Source organism: Elaeis guineensis, chromosome 2 (genome assembly GCF_000442705.2).
Source record: "Elaeis guineensis isolate ETL-2024a chromosome 2, EG11, whole genome shotgun sequence".
NCBI lineage: Eukaryota > Viridiplantae > Streptophyta > Magnoliopsida > Arecales > Arecaceae > Elaeis > Elaeis guineensis.
Window position 1 is genome coordinate 107,474,709 of NC_025994.2, and position 6,762 is coordinate 107,481,470.

Here is a 6,762-nt window from a genome sequence, read left to right on the forward strand (position 1 = left end):
GCGCGGTCGTCGGCGGCTGCTCCTGGAGGGCATAGGTCGGGCCGCCGGTTGTTGCTGGAGGCTCTTGACTGCGTCAGTCAGTACGGTCATCTGCCGTACGATGGCCGCGATCTGGGCCTCCGTGGTCACTACAGGGCGCGGAGAGCTAGGCTCCGCCGCCGGTGGGGGCGGGGAGGCCTCTTCCCGGCGGGAAGAGCGCCTGGCCGACCCAGTGACTCTCGATCGTTGAGCTCTTGTCTTTGTCATGCTGTCCCCTACCTAGCGCGCCAATCTGTTGCGGCCAATCGCCTCGTCGTTCGATCGCCGGGAAGCGTGCACCTGCAAAAGGAAGTCCGCACTGACCGGAGGCGGCTCCGGCGGGGACCCTCCGACGGTCAAGTCAGAGAGGTGACTGGGCAACAGTGAAATGTAGACAGAGAGCTCCGAGAGAGGGAGAGAGAAAGAGGAGCGAGCCTGCGTTTTTGGGAGAGACGGAGCGGATCGATCCCTTGCACTGTTGCCTTCCCCGATTTATATAGTGGAGCAAGGTATGGCGCCGTCATTAATGGCGCGGACAAGTGAGGAACTGTCAACTCACTGTGGACTGTCAGAGTCGCCGTGAAAATGTCATGTCGCCGTGTGGCTGTCCAATCACCAGGGTTGACAATGCCCTCGGCGGGACAATGCCCTTAGGTAACCGCGCCGCATGTCCGTGTCAGAGCTGACAAGGTCTGGCGGCTGTACGGTGATCGGAGGAGTCGGCCGACCCTAGGTCGGTGGCCAGCAGAGTGGCGTCGGGTTCCTCCGTCGGTCGGCGAGTTTCATGTGAGTCGGCCATTAGACCTCTGGGTTCAGTCGGTCGGGATGGATACGCCCGACATATCCCCAGTCGGTGATGGACCGTTGAACGGCCGGTTGTCAGCCGCTGATGGCATCCGTCAGTCGGTCGCCCCGACCGACGATCGGTCGGTCCATCGGCCAGTCGGAGTCGTCGGTCGGGCCGTTAGTCGGTCGGGCCGCCAGTCGGTCGGTCGGGCCGTCGGTCGGTCGGGCCGCCGTTAGTCGGTCGGGCCGCCAGTCGGTCGGGCCGTTAGTCGGTCGGTCGGTGGGTATCCCCAACAGTATGCATTAACACAAATATTTATTAAGATGTTATCAAATTATGACGATCCACCATAATATGATCCCGACAAAACAAGTTCAAGCATAAATACCTGTTCCATCAAGCAAGGCGGAGTCTGAATCTTACTTTGTGCAAGGCCTTGGGGCCTCTTAGGTTTAAATTTTGTTCCAAGCTTGGTACACTGAAGACTTTGGATCGGGTTCAGATTCCCAATATGTACTAAATAATGTCTTGCATAGTTAATCAAGTAAAAGTCATGCATGCTTTGCCAAGTTTATTGATGAAACAATTGATAAATAAATTTAAAATTAAAACACTAGCAACAGTTACTTAATTATATAATAATAATTAATTCAAAATTAAAATGATATATTTAATTTTAAAATGTTTACAACAATATCCAAAAATGGTCAATCATGTAAATACAAAAACTCTTTCTCCTCCATTAAGGTACCGCATAGCACTAAGTTTCACGTACCAGTAGTTAAAACAAAAAAAAAAAATGAAAGAGTACAGAGTAAAACAAATATTATGCAAACAAACCAACCGATTAGTCAGTGCTATGTCAATTCTATGTTAATAGGTTCCATTGATGGTCACATACATCTTCTCAAGACCAAGCCTGACACGAAATTTCCAATGGATTTGATTGTAGAGCCTAAAATCACATTGATGGGGTCTAGCTTGGGCCCAAGTCAGAGTGGCAAAGTTTTAGGTTTGAGTGACAGCCAAAGTATCTTAGGTTAAGGGGATATTTTCATTTTTAAATTTTCAGGCAAAGTCGAATGTATGGTCGGGATGGACCATCTCTTAAAATCCAATAAATCGGGCCAGATCAGCATTTAAGTCCTAAATTTATTTTGAAACTTAAATTATAATCAGATTACATTTATCTTTTTTTTTTTCAACCATATTATATGGATTGCCTAACCCATACACAGTATGTCATTTAATTGATTCATGATTGGATTATTATCATGAACTAATTTTCAGATTATAGGGATTTCATTACTTAAAAATACCGGATATCACCATTAGATATCTAAGATTATGTAAATCACTTACCATTTTGAAAGTTAAATCATGATTACATTAAATTCAAAATTTAAATACCCCCTAACTCGGCTTGTTGGGCGGCGGGTGGCCCCTCCTCTTTTTTGCAAAAAGATTATTAAATTATAAAAATAGTGTAAGTAATGGTGCTCATTTTAGGTTAAATCTTTCAACTAATTATCCAATTGTAGAGATATTATTTATCAGCCGCAATGATAGGACGGGCTGAAATCGGCCTAGTCAAGGAGTGAAATTTACAAAAATTTCCCACAGGCCAGGTCAGATTAACCAGAAACCGCATAACAGCTAACAATCCACAAAATAATAATGCGTATTCTAATCCATCCTATTAATAAAAACATCAATAATTTCTGTCAGACAATATACTTCAAACCTAATAGCAACCCCATTTATTTCCCAACTCCCAACGGAAGGAGTGGCGAAGGCCGAGATCGGTGGGCGAGAATTGGAAGCTTCTGGAAACCAGAATCTGATGTCGTTCAATTGAAGCTCAAGACCTAAAAAAACCTAATGTGCACGGAATTCGTGCTCCCTTTGTTTTGGATAAAATTTTTAGGGTGAAATTTAGATTGTTTGTTCCCTTTCCTCAGTGCTCTAGGATAATTGGATAAATTATTCGAGCTTCCTAATTTTTATCTTTTGTTTCTTCCCACAGCCGCAATCAGAAAAGAATATGATTAAAATCGCTAAAGTAGTTCTTCTTAATTATTACAAGGAGGCCAGGAGAAGCACCACCCGGCCTTTATCGATAGAGAAGCAAGAGTACAGTGAGTGTTTTAAATGGGTGGAACACTAAGTCGAAAGACAGAGACTTTACAAGGACACAGCAGTGGCAATAAAAATAATAATAATAAAAAAAAACCAGCTTCAGACGTACACATTGAAGTAGGTAGATCACTAGGTGACCAAAAGGCAGAGAACGACGGCTCTAATGGTTAATTGCAAGGAAGACAAAGCATAGGCAGATGTAGAACGCACCTTGCTAAAGGTTTCCAGCTAAACACGTTCTGAGACCAAGTGGGCACAAGAAAAGTGGAGAGATACATCTAAATATAGATTTATGAGAAAGTTCAATGAGTGCTCCCAATATGAAGTTTCACTGAAGGATCACTCGAATCCAAACCCCTCTATAGAATCCAATTGGGAGCTATAAGTGGGAAGAATCTCTCTTTTAAAAAAGCCAGTCAATGGACACTTTGCCGCAAGTATAAGCAACCGATTTTTTTTATTCGCTTCAACGGATCATGGCTTCCGAGTCTGATATCACCGAATCTTGCCAGCCGTAGACTTGATCAAGGGACAAAAGACTTTTCTACAAGACCTGGCTATTGAAATCCATTGCCCATTCCGGTCATCCAATGTAGCACTTAACCCAACCATCTGACTAGGTTTGGCTGCAAGTCTTGGAGGTTAATCAACTTTTAACGTCTCCATCCTGATGACCTTTCGCGCAGTCAGTTCTATTATTCTTTGAAATTAGATATACGCCTACTCCTCCGACCTCTCCTCTAAAATAATTAAATAGATATTTTTTGTTGCCACAGCGTGTAATAGCCCTTGCTGGCCTATAATGGGTGCAGTACTTTACACTCTTACTGTTGACAACGATGGATGATTTGATCTTAAACTTCTTCATTGTCATTATGGCAAGAATTTTCATCTATTTCTTGCATTCTGATGATATTACTACAAACAGATGATGGATTTTAATTACAACTATGTCAGACAGATTCAGCAAGCAAAATTAATCAAAGTCTTCTTCATACTTCACTTCAGACCTATGGATCTTATTGTAGATGTTCCTATCATATTATACTTCTGTTTATTTCTCCAAATACTTTATTTTCCTTACTACAAAGACTGTATCATCGCCCACTGCTATAATTACTATTCATAATTACTATTCAGATGCTCAGCTTATCATTGTATATTTTTAATTCTGTATTTCTAATTCTGTAACTTGCCCTGTAATATCTACTGTTCTGTATATATTTCTTTCTTCATGTATGCTATATTATCTACACTCTTATATAAACACTGTTGCTATAATCTTGATATGCAGCCAATGTCCCCCTGTTTACCAAAATAAAAATAAATAAATAAATTCATTATGGTCATCCGTATATCCCTTAAATGATTCCGTATGATTGCACACGCTCCTTTAAAACCGTAGAGAGAATTCATTAATACATTCAATATACATAACAACATGCGTTCTGTGTTAATCAATTTTTTTCTTCGTTAACGTGTCTAAATAAACATACTTACAAAATTATTAAAAAATATAATTATATAATAAAAAATTTAGTAAGATCAGAAAATAATGAATCAAAATAGTTGGGATTCTCCGTGGAACATGAGAGCGGTGGATGAACTGCCAGTCTGCCACCTTTCTCATGTCTGAAATATTTTAAAACACAAATTCATAGCGCACAAGGAGAATACACCAATCATGTCACATAAAAATGAAAAACAACGGCCAGAGATACCAAAAAGAAACCGAAAAACCAAATTCCACCGATTAACAAGATTATAGTAATTCTTTTATATTCTTCCAGATTTACGAAAGTCTTAGTTATTTCAATCCATCACACATACCACACAGTTAAACGGTTCGTGTACGCAATAGGTTTATAGTGACTAAGAAAAATCATTTGATCACTTATCAATAGAACACATACCATTTCTCCCCGTCTTAAGCATAGAAACAGCGTAGAAAAATTAGAATAAATAAAATGAAATTAGACTTCATATCGTTCCTTACCCATTCAAAGAAACTTTCACATACTCCAATCAACTCCAAGGACCTTCGTAAACACACACACATAACCACTAATAAACTATAGCCGCATAACGGCATGAGCAACTGATAACTTCTTTATCAAAACTCGAGGGATTAAGAACGGCTACAAAGTGTAATATGGGCACAAAAAAAAAAAAAAAAAAAGGTCAGGCAACAGACTCCCGAGAACAATCAAAGATACAACACCTTATCACCAGTCATACCAGTAAGATCAATCTGTAAATCCATACAGTGGATTGGGAAAGGAAGGAGATCCAGAAAACAGTAGGAATGGGTGGGATTGGGAAGTGTCCACATACCCAGAGACAGGTAAGAGAACTCCCTAACTTCCCCATTCCCACAGCTTTCAGAAGCCCATACTTCCTCTCCCTCCTCCACTTTCCCTTCAATCGAGAACGATACAAGAATAGGAGGACTAAAATGTTTCCTCACATCTCTCAACACTTCTTTTGAAAAAGAAGACAGAAAGGAAGAAGAAGAAGAAACTTGAAACCATTGGAATGGGAGGTATTGGAAAATACCACCAACCCAGAGCTTCTTTTTCTATGATATGATATAGAGAAGAAACTCAGAGGAGAAAGGATATTCCACACCAACCCCACTCCACAAGCTTCAAGAAAACTCATCTATCTCTTCCTTCTGCCCTCATCCGAACACACATCGATGGGAGAAAACCTCTCCTCTCCATACTTATCTTATTGGATGGAAACGGAGGTGGAGCCGGGTGGGTTTTGAAAACAGCCTACTCGCCCCTGGTTTTGAGAAAACCACGGTCCAGGTTGTTTCGTTGCGTCAAACTTAGAGAGAGAAAAAAAAAAAAGAGAGAGAGCGGTTTGAAGATGTGGAACGAGATTTGTTACAGATTTCGTGACCAGCTGGATAAATTATTGGTTAAGCCGGTTGTGTATTTTGGACCATCTAATCATAATCCGTACACATTTATTGATATAAAAACTGTATTATTATTTTAAATTTGATTAAAATTTTTTAATATAAAAAACTTTATTGTTAATTATGATGGTTGAACTAATAAATTTTATTATTTTAAATTAAAAAAGATTCATCTCCTTGGATGGATGGCCGTTCCAACCAATATCTGACCAGCTGGCACCAAATCCGATTGAAAAAGCAAAAGAGACCTCCTACCAAAAAAAGGCAATAGAGATCACGTGCTGGCACGTAACCACTTGTGATATTATATAATTTATTATAATTTAATCTTTTTATTATTATATTGTTATTACCATTCGTCGAGTTATCTGCCCGCAAGATACAAATTCGTGTGATCACCTGAGTGGACATGTTCATCGCTGGAGCTGTCAGGTGGGCCGGGCCTGTCCTAATCCACGTGGTTTGTAATTATGCGGATCAAATCGAGCTAGGTTCATTTGTTAAGATGGACCTTAAAAATCCAATCCGATCCTAATCCATGTGGGCTGAGGGTTAGGACCGAACCACCCTTTTTTTTTTTCTTCTTCTTTCTGGGATTGGATCGGCCCATTCTGAAGTCACTTTTATAACTTTTAGAAGATCGTGGACCATGCCCACTGTGGACCATAAGAGGACTAAGGAGAGAGAGACAAAGCCTCGATGTAGCATGGAGGTCCGGAAGAAGGCCGGAGGTTGATTGTTGTAGCCTTCATTATACCCTCGAGGCAGCACGGAGGTCCAAAGGAGGCAAGATCGACTGAGGAGAGGCGCAAAGCAGGCGGGACCGTTGGGGATGGAAGGGAGGGCATAGAGGAGGCTGGAGTCGTCTGAGTCCGAGACTGGTGAGAGCCGA